The sequence below is a fragment of the Elgaria multicarinata genome, chromosome 5, assembly GCF_023053635.1.
Source record: "Elgaria multicarinata webbii isolate HBS135686 ecotype San Diego chromosome 5, rElgMul1.1.pri, whole genome shotgun sequence".
Classification (NCBI taxonomy): domain Eukaryota; kingdom Metazoa; phylum Chordata; class Lepidosauria; order Squamata; family Anguidae; genus Elgaria; species Elgaria multicarinata.
The window spans coordinates 110,570,621-110,588,661 of record NC_086175.1 but is presented as its reverse complement, the minus strand read 5'-3'; the positions used below and the strand labels follow the sequence as shown (position 1 = coordinate 110,588,661).

Below are 18,041 nucleotides of genomic sequence, written 5' to 3'. Positions count from 1 at the left end.
TTCACTCTCCCAGAAAGAAAAACGCATCTGTGCCCCGTTTTCCATACACAAAACATGTTGCTGACCGAGAACAGGCCATTTATGCTTAACACCCATCTTCAGCATCTAATGTTGACAGGTGAGTCTAAACAAGAGCAGTATGCTCTTTCGAAGACAAGCAGAGAGGGAAATTCTGCTCTATTAAATCTGATTAGAGTATTGCAGCCTATCTTTCTGCTAAGATAGAGTTGCCCATTATTGAGCTAAGACAGAGTTCTGTAACACCAATGCAAAGAAGGTAAAGGTATATTTGCAGGTGAGAATCAACTGATGGGAGGGGGTGCAGAACCATCAAGTCTCCCCTGTAATTTCTCCATCCTGGCTAATTGTTTCTTGAATTTCCTTCAGCTGGGCTCCAATACTGGCAATAAGCCCAACTGTAGGGGCAGGGAGAGGAATCCCAAACGGATTGTAGGGGAAAGATTAAGGACACACAATCACTCCCATCTACCAAGTCCCCCTGCAAATGAGCCTTTTTTTAAAAAAAAAATATTTCAAAGTAAGATAAAATTACATTGCTGGTTGTTTCTTCATAACAAAAACCTATACTTGCAAGAATATCATGGGCAAAACCTTACATTGTCTGTATTGTGTGAATACATTATCAATTCCAATTTCAATCAAGATTCAATAATTAGGGTGGCCAGGAGTAAAAATAAGCCAACAGAGGTAGGAATCTACCAGCAGTGCCATTAATATAATAATTGACAAATGGGGACCATATTGTATCGAAAGGATCATGTCTCAGTTGGCCCCACAAGACCCTGCGGTGATCTGTTAGCTTTTCAGAAAGCGCTATGTCCCACACTTTCCTTTTCCAGCCATTCAGCATGGGGCCCTTTGGGTCTTTCCAATGCTCTGCAATTTCCAAATGCACTGCTATAAGAAGCATAGCTATGTTCTTTGTGGACAAGCGATGGATTTAAGACATTCAGCAGGGACAACAAAGCCAAGCTCGGTTCAGGCAGAATTCTCTGGCCTGTGGCCCCTGAGATTGCCTTGAAAACTAGTTCCCAAAACTGATTTAGGGCTTTGCAGTCCCACTACATGTGCAAAAAGAAGACTTGTCCCTGCATTACTATTAACCAGAAGGCATTTAGGAAACTGGTTAAAAGGGAAGAAGAACAAGGGCTTAGACGACGACTAGAAATTTAATAAATAAATAAATAATGAAGTCATACTTGATTCAGACAGCTTGAATAAGGGACCAATGTCTTGCATTTTGGCAACTCAGTCATCCACAGAAATTGGAGGGCAACAGGCCCAAGACAAACAAAGGGAAATATTTCTTTATACAGAACCTATGGAACTCATTACCACAAGATGTTGCAACTGAACTCAACAACCCAAAATGCAAACTCTTTGAATAATCCCAGATGCCAGTGATCAAGAACAAGGTTAAGGGGTCACTATGATGTCCCAGTCATGACATTTCCCAAGGCATCACTGTGTCTATACTGTCTATATGCTGAACTAAATGAGCCATATCTCTGATGGGCATGACTGCCTTACCTTCACAAAGGTAAACTTTTAAGCTAGAGCAGGGAGCAAATACCTGGTAGAATTTCTCAGGGATCCTGTTTTATTCAGTATTTTCATTAGTGCCCTTGGGAAGGGAAGGAGGAGAGTGTTGGTGAAATTTGATGACACCATGCTGAGAAGCATCAGTAACAGAGAAGGATTGCAAAGTTATGCAGGATAAAGCAGATGACCTTAGGAACTGGAGTGATATAAAATAGAATCAAATGCAAAAATGCAGGAGTCATGCCTCTGCAGGAAAACAAAAAATCAATCAATTTTCCTCTTTGCTAGGGACTTCTCCACAGAAAGAACATAGGAAGAAAAAGCTCTGGGGATCTTGATCAATCACAAGGGGGCCATGATGAAGTAGCAAAGCAGGTAAATTACAATTCCTGGATAGTTCAGGCATGACATGTCTAGCAGGAACAGGGAACTTAATACTATTGTACAAGTCACTGATGAAACATCAAAGGAAGCAGCCTTATACTAAGTCAGACCATTGGGCCATATAGTGTAGTGTTGTCTACTATACTGAGTGAAAGCAGCAGTCGGGGGTTTCAGGGGTCTTTCCCAGCTCCACACAGACGTGATGAAGATTGAATCTGGGACCTTCTGCATGCAAATATGTCAGCCTGCCCCAATCTGGTGTCCTTTAGATGTGTCAAACTACAACTCCCAGCATAGCTAGGTGGGGCAGACTAGGAGTTGTAGTCCAACACAGCTGGAGGGCACCAGGTTGGGGAAGGTTGAAGTATGTGCTCTGCCACAGAACAAGAGCCCTCACTCTGCATTTGGGACACCATGCCCAGTTTTAAAAATCACCCATGTTTCAAGAAGGATGAATTCGAAGAAAAACAAAAAGTACAAGCGAGCGTTACAAGAATAACTGCAGGAATAGGGAACACTGACAAACAATGGAGCAGAGAAGGGACATGACAATAGGGCACCCTGCACATTCAAGGCAGGAGCCATTGTTAAGCAGCCTTGTGTCCAAAGGATGTATGTTTAACAGGAGCATTGTTAAACATACATCCTTTGGACACAGTACATTCCAGGTTCAATGCCCAGCTAAAAAAAACCTCAGGTAGCAAGTCCTCTGCTTAATACCGTGAAGAGACATTGCTACTATGTGCACACATGACTACATCAATCAAAAGTTCAATTCAGAATGTGGCATATATGTATACATAACTGGAAGTTGCACAGCAGGTGATGATCTCCCTAGGACAGATATTGAAGCAGCATGAGATACACTGATGGAGGGTCTGGTATATTTTTACGGGGTTCTCGACTATGCCTCAACTACATCTAGAAGGACTTTTAGGGTGCAATCTTATGTATGTTTAGAGTGAGAAAAAGCCCTACAACTCCCAGCATGCCCCAGCCTGGGACATGCAGGGAGTTGTAGGACTTTTTCCCCATAGGACCTTTCATACATAGGATTGCGCCTTTAGCAATAAGCTGCCTTCTACTGAGCCTCTCCAGGGTTTCAGGTAAGAGTCTTTCCCATTCCTATCAGGAGATGCCAGGGGTTGAACTAGTAAGGGAAATGTGCTCTACCATCATGCTACGACCCCTCCCTTAACAGTGTGGGGGGTGGGGAGGTCCAAGCCATTTTGCTGCCTGAGGGGAAGGACAAGATGGCGCCCCCTTCCATTCCATTCCATTCCGAAAACCCGACTTCACCAGCAGTTGAATCTTTCTTTAACACTGTGAAAGAAGTTCAACACCCCTTGTATATAAGTTCATAGGCAGTCTTGCAACCATGTACTGACCACATCAAAACTGCATATATATCCCTTTGCAAATACCTTTACTATGACCCCACTGTATCCTGATTTCCTTTATTCCTCTCTGTTAACACTTGCAAAATGTAGATCTTGCCTCAAGGCGACAGCCATAGAAGCTCCTACCAAGAAATATTTTATGTTGGTTTTAGCCCTCCTGTTTAGGAAAAAATATTAGCTAGTTTTGTTTTGCTTTCCCTTTTTTAAAAACAAAACAAAAACCTTTTTCAAGCTTTGAAGTCCTGAATCCCCAATATTGTGCCAGAACTGAATTGGAAGCAAAAGACAACTTTTACCTCAAAAGAGATACACAGGGAAATGTCCGCTAAGCCTATGTGATGGAATTTTTGTCACCTCAGTGGAGTCCCTTATCTTAAACCATCACCAAGATCCTCCTAACTGTCTCTCACTGAACCTGTGATGACCAGAGATGTTAATGCAAAAGGCTCATCTTGTTTCTCTCACTTCACATCAGGAAGGAGAAAGAAAAGACATTTTATTTATTTATTTTCTTCTTTTCCTGACTGGCACCTTGAAACCCATCTCCCAAATCTGATGAAACATCCTTGAAATGAGAACTTCATTTTGCTTTATTTTAATTACTGAATTCTGAGAGGAGGGGTGTGCGTGTGGAAGAACACTCCGGTCTCTGGATTTTAGGATTCAGAACATAAGAGCCATGCTGGATCAGATCAAGGGTCCATCTAGTTCAGCATTCTGTTCACACAGTGGCCAACCAGCTGTCGACCAGGGAACAACAAAGCAGGACGCGGTGCAACTGCACCCTCCCACCCATGTTCCCCAGCAACTGGTTATACAGGCTTACTGCCTCTAATACTGGAAGATGCACTTAGCCATCAGGACTACTAGTCATTGATAGCCTTTTCCTTCAGGAATTTATCCAACCTTCTTTTAAAGCCATCCAAATTGGTGGCCATCACCACATCTTGTGGCAGAGTATCCCATAGTTTAATTATACGTTGTGTGAAGAAGTACTTCCTTTTATCTTTCAATCCAGGAATGATCCCCACACTTACTGCTCAGAGGTAAACCCCTTTTATTCTAACTCTCCTTCTTAATCCGGAAGGAGCTCCACAGAACTTTGAGCACTCACACTGTAGACCCTGCTCTTACACACCTCGCCATATAGTCTATCCCTAAAGGCCCATATTAGTTTGACATAAGGCCCCTGCACATATCTGCAAGTCAGAGATCCCCCAACCTATGGCCTAAAACTGTCCAGCATTTGAGATTCAAGACTGGCTGCACATAAAGAATGTGTCAAGCAATCTTTTAGCTGGACGCACCAACCAATGAGGGGTTTCGAAACTTCTCACCTGAAAAAAGCTTAGCAGGAGAGTTCTGCGTTTTTTGGGGACTCATCTGCTTGTTTCACACACTTGAACTTTGTCCCCTGTGCTACACTCTCCCCAGCATCTACTGCCAGTGGAAAGATAACCCATTCATGGGAACTGTAACTACGAGGTTTTTCAAACTCTGTTTCCCGAGCTTTCTTAAGCCAAGGAGAAAAATTTTGCAGATACGCAAAGTGTTATCACACAGGAGGAAATTGTGTTTCCTTACTGTTGCTTCTTCACCTGTGCGTTCATCCCTCATTACTTTCTCTTTTGAAAGAGGAAGTAGACAACGTGCACATGGCCCATTCAATGGGCCATTTTGATAGAGCTGCTTCTCCTGCACACAGCAGGAAATAGCGACAAGTTCCGTTTTTATTTTAACTCGGACTTACTGGGGTGTTTTTTTGTGGTGTGAAGAAGGCAAGAAGGGGCCGGAAGGGCGTGCGAGACAGACAATGTCATGAGAGGGACCATGAGCGCCCAGTAACAAACATGCAATAAAACGCTCGTCTGATGGCGCTCTGAATTAGCAAAGACAAAATAAAGGTGGGCAGTTCAACAGAGCCCTAGAGAGGTTCACCTGGCACCTCTTTTCGACACCAGGTGAAGACCTTTTTATTTTCCCAGTATTTTAACATTTTACCTTCTTAGTCTTTTAACTTTGCTGTTTTAAATCTGTATTTTAAATCTCTGTATTTTAAATCTCTGCATTGCTGCTCAGTTTTATTCTGGTTATACTTTTATATTGTGCTTTAAGTTTTATACTTTAAACTGTACTTTATGTTTTTAATTTTTGTGAACCGCCCAGAGCTTCGGCTATTGGGCAGTATAGAAATGCAATAAATAAATAGATGCTTTTCTTTTTAACTCGTGTCTAGGGAACTGACCGACTAGAACAGAAAGGAGAAACCAAGACTACACAACCTTGCGACACGGTACCTTAATTGCGGGACATGTGGAAGTAAAAAGGCCGCACATAACACAGAAAATAAACGCTGTTCCTTTAGCCTAGCCACACAGATCAAGAGGACCAAGCAGAAGTGTCAATAGCAGCTTCACCTGTTAACGAAGACACCAAAACTGGCCCTCAAAAGCAGAAGGCTCCATTTCTACCCCAGCAACCAGCGACGCCTTCTCAAAGAGGCCTGCCTCACAAACTTTTGAGAACCATTACTTTAAAAGCCTGTTGGTTTTTATCAAAGCTGATGCATGGAGGTCCCTTTGAATCATGATGAAGATCAGGTGCAGGGGACCCCTCAAAATATTATATCAATATACAATGATTTCCCTCTTCCCCCGCCCCCAGCAATGTTAATATCATTTCCCACCTAAAAGAATCTTTAAAAATACTTGCATTAGGGGGTGCATTATTCCTGTCTCACCCAACCTCCATTCTTAGGAGAATAACACAGGTTCCCATCCAGCCCTAGTTAGATATTGGGGTGGGGTGGGGGGAAAGACCCATTCATTTCTTCTAACAGCAGGCAGTCATCACCAGCATCTTCTTGGCTGACCTGGGGGACCTCTGCTAAACTGTCTGAGTGCGCTGCTGTTAGGAACCAGACAAAATTGGAACAGAAACGCCCCAAGGAGGAGGAGATGATAGGCGGCTGTGTGACACAAGCCTGCAGGCGAGAGCTGAGCATGGAGGTGCAGGCAGATCAAAGCGGAACCCTGGGAAAAGGTAGGAACACCGAGGAGCCCCGGGCAGCGCAGCTGGTCACGGGGTAAAGGCATAGGGCAGCACCCACTGCAGAGAGCGAAGGAGGTGCCAGATCCAAAAATTCACAGGGAAGGAACACTCTGGAACCGCAGTGCCCGGGGGAGCCGGAGCCCGTGGGGAAGGGGCGGGTGGGATCGCTTCTGAAACAAGCAAGCCCCCGGTCCCTAACGCGGTGAGGAGACAATCTCCGAGGAGACGGGAAAAACAGCCTTGAGGATGCCACGGGCCAGGACCGTGCAAGGCGGCGGCGGCGGCTGCCCACTGAAGTTACTCACCCCGGCGGGCAGGAGCTCGGCGCCCCCGTCTCATTGCACCGTCCCGTGCATCGTGCTCCGAAGGGCAGCGAGGAGCCGCAGCGGCAGCCCTCCAGTTCAGCCCGCCGTGCCGCAGCTGGAGCGGCCGTGGCTCCTCCTTCTCGCCCGGCTCCTGCTGCTGCTCCTGCCGCCGCCGCCGCCGCGGATCTCCTGGAAGGAGACAAACTCCAGGCAGGACTTAGCAAGCGCGTCTCCCGGGGTTGCGCGCGGGGGACGCGCCGCCCCGCCCCTCCGCCGCCCCCGCCTCCCGGGGCTCCAGCGGAGGCGCGTCTCAGCCACTCAGGACCGCCCCAGCGCCGCGGGAAGGAGCGCCGGCAACCTATGGGAGCCGGGCCGGGGCGGGCTCCGGCTGCGCTTTCGCCGGGGTTGTCCCTGTCGCTCGCCTGATTCCAATGGAAGAAGGCAGCTGCTGGCTTACGGGCAGCCGTGGAAAGAGGGCGGAGGAGAAAGCCGCGGGGCGGGGAGGGGACGGAAGAAGGGGGCAGACGGGATGATGTAGGCATTATTTTAATAAGAGCTGAGGCTAATTATGCGGGAGAGGGAGCATGGCGGGGGGCTGTTGTCCCCTTATGCTATATTTGGGTAGTGTTTGGATACCTCGTCATTGCAATGAAATGTTGATAGGTGCCTCCTAGCTCCCCGTTCAGAGATGCAGAAGCTGCAAGTCAAAGAAAGGTCTGGGGAACTGGCCAGGGTTGCATCATAACAATAGAGATTAGATCAGATATATAGATATAGATCAGGCCGTCACAAAACAAACATTTAACAAAAGGTATTAGATAGGAATACAAAGGTAACAGATTTACACGAAGTTAACACAAACCCAGATCATACAAAATCAACTTGGATCTCTAGCTAAATTAAGTAAAATTAGACAAACTTGTATAAATGAGAGAGAAAGGCAATATAAGTGTGAAATAAGAAAAGCCCTGCTAATGGATCCTGATCTAAAGCAGGAGCCAAATTCCATTTCGAAGAAGCTTTTGGAGGCCGTATTTCAATGATGGGTGGGGCCAAAATGCCAGCAAATTGTAGTTTACAGCTCTTATTGCTGGATACAAAACCTCAGGAAAGGCATTACTACCTTTTAAAATTGGGGGGGGGGGGGGGTTGCTGCCAAAAGAACTTGCGAATCTGAGGAAAGAAGGTGGGGGTAGGGTAAGGCAGGGGGATCCCAAAGGCTGGATTGGGATCCCAGGCCTGATTTAAGGCCAGCATCCTGTTTTCCATGATAGTGGTCTGCCAGATGCCTTTGGGAAGACAACAAGGAGGACATTAAGTCAACTGTTCTTCACTGTGTCTGCCTAGCCAGTGATGAAGACAGACGTTTACTGTCTCTGAATACGAAGGTTCCATTTTGCTATGGTGGCCATTAGCCATTGCCAGGCCTATCCTCAGTGAATTTGTCTACTTCTCTTCTAAAACCATCTAAGCCAGTGGCCAGCCATCACCAAATCCATTTTGCCCTGCTTGTGAGCATTCAGAGACCTCTGGTTGGCTGATGCTATCTGGAATGTTGGGCTAGCTAGTTCAGCCTTCCCCCAACTTGGTGCCCTCCAGACACATTGGAGTACAACTCCAAGTATTAGGGCCAGGGTCAAGGGTAGGCATGGTTGGGCACCTGTCAAGGGCCTACCCCCCAGTAGGGGCCCACTGACAAGAGTCCCCTGCTCCTCCCCTTCATCATTTCAATCTACTTGTTCGCCTGCCTCCCGCTCTGGCCCAAACAATGGAGGCAGCTAGAAGAAAGAGCACCAGAAGTCACTGCCTACTGGCTCTCTGGCTGTCAAGCAAACAAGTGGTAGCAATAATGAGAAAGGAATAGCAGCTGGTGGCAATGGTGGTGAGGAAGTAGACTCACTGGGGGAGGAGACCCATTGATGGCGTCTTGCCCAAAGGCCCTCCAAAACCTGGAACCGGTACTGTCCAGCATCCCCCAGCCGGCTGCTGGGGAATGGTGGGAGTTGTATAACACAGCGCTCCGGCTGTGAGGAAGGGTGAGCTAGATGGATTCAGCAAGACAACTCCACATGTTATGCTTTTCAGATACTTGGGACACTTTGAAGTAGCTGTTCTAGCACAGTGTTAGGGACTCTTTTTTGTTGTTCTTGGGGGCCAAATTCTCTCAAGGGTAACCTGTAGGGTGACCATATGAAAAGGAGGACAGGACTCCTGTATCTTTAATAGTTGTATAGAAAAGGGAATTTCAGCAGGTGTCATTTGTATGCATGCAGCACCTGGTGAAATTCCCTCTTCATCACAACAGTTAAAGCTGCAGGAGCCCTGCCCTCTAGCTGTACTAGAGTGACCAGATACAAAAGAGGGCAGGATATGTCTTAATTTGCTGCAGAGATGAAAATGTTTGTTCACATCCCACACTTGTTGGAGGCATTGTAATGGCTATGGCTCACAGTTTGTGGAATTCATTGAATGATAGTTTCAGTTCTTCAAGAAGAATAAGCACTTGGTTCATTCTGTAAATTTTTATTTGTCTTTCTCATTTATACCTCTCTAGAACTTTTAGGGAAAGTCTGAGTTCTGTTTCAAATCCTTCAATGTCACTGCTATAATGCAAATAGTCTGAGTTTTTCTGGATAAAGGAAGTAATAGCTGTTGGGATTGACCACACTAACCCCATTCAAAACATTGCAATTGTCTGTAAATCTTCTCTTAAATTCACTAATAGTGTGATCAACAACAGGAAGGAACACTTTAATTCTAAAACTGTGGTCAGTTTTTAGATCAATACTTGTTGCTGTGTTTAATTCAGTAACATAGTTTTGAAATTGTGTTGGGATACAGCACATTCTCTTCTTTATTTTGCATTTTTATTGAATTTTCTTCTGTTATTATTATTATTATTATTATTTATTTATATAGCACCATCAATGTACATGGTGCTGTACAGAGTAAAAATTCTGCAAACATCTTCACATCTGCCATAATTTTACAGAAATTTTCCTCCTGATCTCTGAGATTTTTCAATTCATCAGTCACAGAATTAACAAGAGCACATGCTTGAGCCACATCACAATTGGATTTTTGCAAACAATCTGATACCATTTTTAGTTCAAGAAGCACTTCACTAAAAAGATTCAGGCAAAACACAAAGCCAAAATCTATTTGGTTTAGAATGCCAAAAGCCTCTATACTTCTTTAAGTATTTGATTCACTGCTGATTATATTCAGAAGCAATAGAATTACAGGAAGTGTTGACTTAACAGATAGACACGATGCAATCTGACACACTCAGCAAGTGTCTGACAATCTTTTTAATTCAATAATTCTGTTCCCTCTTTGTCTTTGCAATTCAATGAAATGTGGATGCACATAAGAGGATACAACTATGTACAGTTGTTGAAGAAGATTTTCAACAACATCAATATTCTTACATACATCAACAATAATTAACTTTAGCCTGTAGTTGAAACAATGGACATAGATGGCTTATGGCACCTCTTTCAGGACCAGTGCCTGCACCCCATGTAGTTTACCACTCATTACACTGGCACCATCATATATTTGTGCTATGCAGTTCTTGATATCTATGCCATGACATGCTAAGATCTCATTTATGTAACTCAGTAGTGAATGAGCATTTAGTGAATGAGATGGAGGGAAACCAACAAAATGTTCATATATATTGCCACTGTAGCAATAATAGAGAACTACTGACATTTGTTCCTGCTTATGTATGTCCTTAGTTTCATCAGCAATTAATGCAAAGAAGCCAGCTTCCTTCACTTCAGGAGAAATTGGCTCCAGAACCATTCTGCTCATAATGCTTAATGATACATCTTGAATGGAATGATGTGTGTATGGAATGATTGCGAGGAAGAGTATCTATTTTACACTGGATTCTGGGATCATGTTTTGCAACTAGATGCAAGAGTTCAAGAACATTTCTCCTGTTATCATTGTCTCATTTTCCCAATGTCCATGCTGAGTAATTTTTTTGTACAGCAGTGAACAAAAGAATTTCTGCAATAGTGGCCTATTTTCTTTGATAATTTCTTTATCAGCATCACTTAATTGCACTAATACTGAGCCTCCTTTGGATTTCTGTGTTTGTTTGTAACCCTCCCATGCCACCATTCATGCTTTGTGGACTGCACTTCTGTTATGCAGCTGCAGTCCTGAATTTATTTATTTATTTATTTATTTATTACATTTTTATACCGCCCAATAGCCGAAGCTCTCTGGGCGGTTCACAAAAATTAAAACCATCATAAAACAACCAACAAGTTAAAAATACAAATACAAAATACAATATAAAAAGCACAACCAGGATAAAACCACGCAGCAAAATTGATATAAGGTTAAAATACAGAGTTAAAACAGTGTAATTTAAATTTAAGTTAAAATTAAGTGTTAAAATACTGAGTGAATAAAAAGGTCTTCAGCTGGCGACGAAAGGAGTACAGTGTAGGTGCCAGGCGGACCTCTCTGGGGAGCTCATTCCACAACCGGGGTGCCACAGCGGAGAAAGCATTAGCAGTAGCTTTTTTCCAGTTGTTGTAGCCTTTATGAGTAAATGGATTTTCAGCAGTATGACAAGCAAAGCAAAAGACAGCATTTTCTATTACACTGTATTCTAATCAAGAATAGCATTTGTACCATGCTGGGTTGAAATGACTGGCCATATTTTGTTGATGGATAACTTTTCAGCACTGCCTGAATTGGACTTTCTTCTTGAGACTGTACAATGTAACTTGGACCAAGTAACTTTGTTTTCTTTTTTTCTTTTTACAAAGGGAGGCATTAACTCAAGCCCTAAACCAGCAACTGTCAACACTTTCATCTTCAGAATTATCTATTTCAGAAAAATCGGACTCACTACTACTGCCAGATAATTCCTCCTCCCAGTTGAGTTCTGGTTCAGTTAATGTTTCCAAGGAACCCCGTGCTTCTGTGACATCAGACCTTTTCCTGAGTTTTGTATTATTATTATTATTATTATTATTATTATTATTATTATTATTATTATTTATTTATTTATATAGCACCATCAATGTACATGGTGCTGTACAGAGTAAAACAGTAAATAGCAAGACCCTGCCGCATAGGCTTACAATCTAATAAAATCATAGTAAAACAATAAGGAGGGGAAGAGAATGCAAACAGGTACAGGGTAGGGTAAGCAGGCACAGGGTAGGGTAAAACTAACAGTAGAAAGTAACAGTAGAAGTCTGCACAACATCAAGTGTTAAAAGCTTTAGGAAAAAGAAAGTTTTTAGTTGAGCTTTAAAAGCTGCGGTTGAACTTGTAGTTCTCAAATGTTCTGGAAGAGCGTTCCAGGCGTAAGGGGCAGCAGACGAAAATGGACGAAGCCGAGCAAGGGAAGTAGAGGCCCTTGGGCAGGCGAGAAACATGGCATCAGAGGAGCGAAGAGCACGAGCGGGGCAATAGTGTGAGATGAGAGAGGAGAGATAGGCAGGAGCTAGACCGTGAAAAGCTTTGAAGGTTAACAGGAGAAGTTTATATTGGATTCTGAAGTGAATTGGAAGCCAATGAAGAGATTTCAGAAGCGGAGTAACATGGTTGGAGCGGCGAGCCAAGAAGATGATCTTTGCGGCAGAGTGGTGAACAGAAACCAACGGACTGATGTGAGAAGAAGGAAGGCCAGAGAGAAGAAGGTTGCAGTAGTCCAACCGTGAAATAACCAGTGCATGAACAAGCGTCTTGGCAGAAGAGACAGACAAAAATGATCGAATCCTGGCAATATTATACAGGAAAAATCGACAAGATTTAGCTACTGCCTCAATATGAGGAATAAAGGAGAGCGAGGAGTCGAATATAAAGCCAAGGCTACGAGCTTCCTTGACCGGAGTAAGCGTGAAGTAGTAGTCTAAAGATCCAAAAGATGTTTTTGAAGATGACGCTCCTGATGAAACTGGGTGTTTTTTATTGCAATCCATTGCCTTTGTAATATGGAATAAAAGAAATAAGAGTTGAATATGATGGGATTAATTGATGAGTAAACATTCATAGGCTTGTACTGTGAGTAAATTCTCCCCACCCCCATTCCTATCTTAATTCTCTGAGGAGAAAAAAGGAAGATGTGGAGAAGGTATAGATTAATTCTTTCCTCCCCTCACAGAGAAAGGCATTTATAGCCAACCCCCCCTTCTCCAACATTTAAATTAAAGGGAGGTGGGAGACCAGGAAACCCATTTCATACATAGGCAAACTGAGGTAGCAGGAAAATAAGAGTCAATGGCTGTAAGTTTGGATTATATAATCACAGGTTTAAGGGGGGGGAGTGTGCCCCATCAAACAGGAGGAATTTACCCAGGAATATGTGTTAACTCACACCACAAAAAGGAAAGAAAGGGTTTTTTTTTTAAACCACATGTTCACAATATGACTGTGCTGCATTACACAGCAAAACAAAATGGATTCTAGGCCCAAATTTACAAACAGCTCAACCCAGCAAACCTCTTGCAACATTGAAAGCAAAGAGGGAAGGGCAAACACCCAGTAACCTTTTCCTTGCCCAGATAGGCTCCTAATACCTACTGGCAGTAAGCTGGGACTTATTTCTGAGTAAACATGCATAGGATTGTGCGATAAATTCTAAAAATGACACAAACAAACTCTTACAACGAAGTTCTCTGCATTTGTGTCCACAGCAATTAAAACCACAAAACACATTATAAATTACAATATAAAATGTAAAAGCATAAAACTTTTCCCCAAAGTTCTGCCTTTTAAAAAAGTTTTTAATGAAAATAAGCGGAAGGCTGCAATTAGGAAGAGAGGAAAGAATCTTGGTAAGGGGTGTTTAACTCTATCATTGCCAGCTATTCTTCCTCTAAACCAGCCTTCCCCAATCTGGTGCTCTCCAGATGTTTTGAACTTAAACTCCCATCAGCCCCAGCCAACATGGCCAATAGTCAGGAATATTGAGTTGTGGTCCAAACTGTGCACAGACACCCCGATCTGCTTCGGATCCCGATCCACAACTTTCAGATTGGGTCCACTCCACTTTGGGATGATCCGCCTCCATTCCGCTCTGCTCCACAGCAGATCCAGATCCGGAGCTCTGCTTTCCCCCCCACCCATAGACTTGCATTGAAAATGTAAAATGCCTATAACTTTTGTAGTTTTTGAGTTAGAATCATCAAAATGGGCACCATGATAGCTTCTAAATAGATCCTTATTCATGCCCATTTTGAAGGAAATCCAATCATGCCCTGATTTTGGGGAAATATTTAAAAGATTCCATTTACAAAAAATTATTTATTTATTTATTTATTACATTTTTATACCGCCCAATAGCAGAATGCAGTTATCTCCATCATTTTTCCAGATACACACATGCAACTGGGCACCATGACAGCTTCCACATAGATCCTTATTCATCCCCATTTTGAAGAAAATCAGATCATGCCCTGATTTTGGGGGAATATTTGAAGATAAACCTAAATAAGACTCTTCCTCTCAGGTTAACCACTTCAAAAATGAACACAGGGAGAAAAGTGTCTCTGTATGCCTCTGGCTTAGTCCCCCCCTCCAACGTTGGGATTGGAGGCTGCTTTACATCAGGTGATCACTTATCAACACGACTGGGAGATGAACCTGTCTATCAACGCTGGAAAAAAAAGGTTCCCCCTTCCCACTTGACCCATTCAATAAAAATTAATTGCAAGCAAACCACACGATGAAAAATTCTGAAAATCTACACAAATGACCCCCAATGATCAATCTCTAAGCACAGTAAGTTTCAGGGATCTAGCTTTAAAAACAAAGAAGTTATAGGCGTTTATTTTTGCCCAATGCAATCCTATGGAAAAAGACGCCCAAAATGGTGGACGGAGCTCCGAAAAGATGCAGAGTGTTCCGCAAATGAGAGAACCTCTCTGTGTTGCTCCATTGCACACACACCCTGACCTGGCACTGTCCGACCTGGCCAACCTGGCACTGTCTAGATGGTTTGGACTATGACTGTGCTCCGCTCCGTTTTGGGTTGTAGGAGTGGGAGCAGAGTGACCCGCTTCTACGTCCCGAAATGGAGCGGAGCACAGCCCTAGTCCAAACCATCTAGACAGTGCCAGGTTGGGCAAGGTTGCTTTTAAAGTTATTCTCCTAGCAGCTAGACGCAACCAACCAAATACACAGGGCGGGGGGTGGGGGGCAAGAGAGAAACTAGTCCACTGTGTATTTTCCCCAGTGGGGGCAAAAAGCAGGGTTTAGGGCAAGGGGGTGGGGTAAAAGCAGCAATGGCTGGAAAGCTTTAAACTTCCCCTTCCCTCAAATTCTTCCCCCACTCCTAATTTCAGCCTGGAGTCTTACAGGGATTTAGTAACAACATTTTAAAAAGAAAGAAAAGTATACAGCTTGCAAGTGGAAAGTGCTAACAGCTCTAACAAGTTGTGATGGAATATAAAAAATAATATTACCAGTAGCTGGAAAGTGTAGGTGATTATCAGCAATCAACCAGCATCTGGGCTTGCTTGGCTCCCTGATGCTGACTGAGGGAAAAGGGCTTTAAGAAGCTGAAGAGGAGAGGCTGCCCAGGACGCTCTATTCCAGCCTCTCTCTAGTAAAGCAGCTGAAGAGGATGTAGAGACTGCCCAGGATGCTGCGCTCTGGCCTCTTTCCTCTAAAACAGCTGAGCTTTGCCTTCAAGAAGGCAGTCACAAGCCTGGCCCACATGGCTCCTTCTCGCTCCTCTGAAACCAGAGGACGACAACAAAGGTGACAGCACAGGCGCTGGCCCACAGCAAGCTCAGGCACAGCCTGAATAGCCCAGCATCAGCAAGGCTAACTGTTAACCTTTGCTGTGCCGAGGCTGCCTTGCCTGCGTGAGCCCTCCTGGTAAAGTCGGCTTGTATGCCAGCAACTGGGTAACACGCTACTTGTTTGGGGGTGTGTGCTTGCCCCCTGCTCCTCCCCCGGTGCTGCCACGGTAAACTGTTAACGATACAGGAGCCCTGTCCTCCTTTTCATGTGGTCACCCTACTGTCAAGGCCCCATGCTGTTGGTGGGTGGAGCTAGAGTTCAAAATGGGCAGAGCCACCCCATTTCTCTTTTTTTGCTAAGAATTTTAAGATGTTGTGATGGTTATTTTAATATTGTATCAGTTTTATATGCACTTTTAACCAGTTTTATATATTGTTGTATTTAATGTTGTTCCCCGCCTCGATCCAGAGGGAGAGGCGGTTAAGAAATATTATTATTATTATTATTATTATTATTATTAATAATAATAATAATAATTTACTCTCTTTTTTTCTCTCTGCCAAAGCTGGCTAAGGGAGTGGTTGCTCTTGCCAGAGGTCTAAACAGATCCCTTGCAGAGGGCTTTTGAAATTAGGCAAAGTGCTACAGGTTGTCCTTGGACTAAAGGCTGCCCACTACTACCTTAACAGCATGTCTATCCCAAAGCTCATAGGTGTGGTAGCCCCAGGAATCCCACTGAATCACATATGAAGAGGAACTGGGCTTTGCAGCTCTACCCTTCTAGCATAAGCATTACAATTCATATATCTACACCAAAACTTAATTTTGGTAAAAGTAGACTCAAATATGTTACCCCCTGGGAATCCCATTGGTTTCGTCTTGGTCATTCACGCATGCTAAGCAAGTGTAGTTGGAAGTTTATTATTATTATTATTATTATTATTATTATTTATTTATTTATATAGCACCATCAATGTACATGGTGCTGAACAGAGTAAAACAGTAAATAGCAAGGCCCTGCCGCATAGGCTTACAATCTAATAAAATCATACTTCCAGGGTAAGTTTGCATAGGATTGCATCCTTAATTTTGAAAGTAGTTTCAGTTAAACACAGCAAGTAGCTGTGGCTTTAGATATGTATCTTTTTGTTGGCATGGTCAGATAGGCAATGTTGCATCTTATTTGAGGAAGGCAGATATGCAGCCCAATCCTATGCCTGATTACTCAGAAGTAAGTCCTACTGAGTTCAGTGGGCCTTAGTCAAAGGGAAATGTGTTTAGGATTGCAGCCTTTCATAAACATCATTACCTGGAATTGTTTAAACAGCAGTTACAGTATTTGGAAGTAATAAGATTTTCACACAGTTTGACTGATATATGTTCAATGCTCTGTGCATTCATCCAAGGTCTTTGTGAAGTTAAAGCTGGCTGAGGGGTTGTCTACATTTGAAGAGGATATATGCAATGCCATAAATGATGCATGTGAAAATAATGGCATCGGTGATCATATCTTTCTAGTAGCCTATACAGCAAAGTTATTTTTAGAAATATATGCTTCAGGAATATTTCAAGTTTGATAGGTCTTTCATCATGAAGATGCACTTATGCAGATTTATTTATTTATTTACAATGTTTATATACCACTCCCCATTCAGGAATTTCAAAGCGGTGGATAAATTGAATAAAAGAATAAAAGAATAAAAACAGAATAAAAACACAATTAAAAATATATTTTTAAATGAAACAGAAGGCTTCCTGGAACAATGACCTTTTCAGGAGGTGCGAAAAAGAATACAAAGTTGACGCCTGCCTGACCTCCAGAGGCAGGGAATTCTATAGGATGGGGCCACCCCACTGAAATTATTCCCGTTGCATTCAATAGGACTTATGCATAAGTGTGCTTAAGATTACAGCCAGAGTAATAGTGCAATCCTATAAGCAAACAACAACTGGGGTAACTAAACCGGTGAAGATTAATATCTAAAATGTCTGGTAACGTTATTTAATCTATACAGGCTACAAACATACAGTCATTAAGCAATAGAAGAGTGTAAAATCACGATTTTAATATATCTTTTTATATACTAGATCACTGAAGAAGATCTATAGTCGAAACACTTTTGGTTATTTCTGGCACTGAATGATATGATTGTACAACTTGCTCTCTTCTATTGCTTAATGACTTATCGCAATTGTTTTATTGCTTCTTGGTTTGGGGTACATTTCCTGATTGATCTGGTCCACCATGCAACCCTATACATATCTATTCAAAAGTAAGTGCCGTTAAATGCAATGGCACTTACTCCTGAGTATGTATACAATTGCAGTGCAAACCTATGCATCTCTATTTACAAATAAGTAAGAGTTGAATAGGACTTATTCCAAAGTAAGGGCATGTAAGATTGCAACCTTGACCTCTAAAATGCCACACAATCAGACGTTTTGATTTTGCTGGGATTTATGACCATCACACAGTAGTGCAGGTTGGCAATTCTAGAATGTGGCCCTAACAATCTTATGGAAGCCCCTTTAGACGGTCGTAATTACTTCGGCCACAGCTAGACCTAAGGTTTATCCTGGGATCATCCAGGGTTTGCCCCTGCCTGAGCACTGG

General features: G+C 43.1%; 1 protein-coding gene across 1 annotated transcript in view; it reads right to left on the bottom strand.

The window, feature by feature from the left end:
• LNX2 (ligand of numb-protein X 2) overlaps window positions 1-6,776 on the bottom strand; it is a 102,617-nt gene extending 95,841 nt beyond the window's left edge. Inside the window, exon 1 of the mRNA XM_063127812.1 lies at window positions 6,704-6,776. The gene's annotated coding sequence lies outside the window, so the exon portion shown is untranslated. The remainder of the gene's footprint in view (window positions 1-6,703) is intronic.
• Window positions 6,777-18,041: the final 11,265 nt, after the last annotated feature.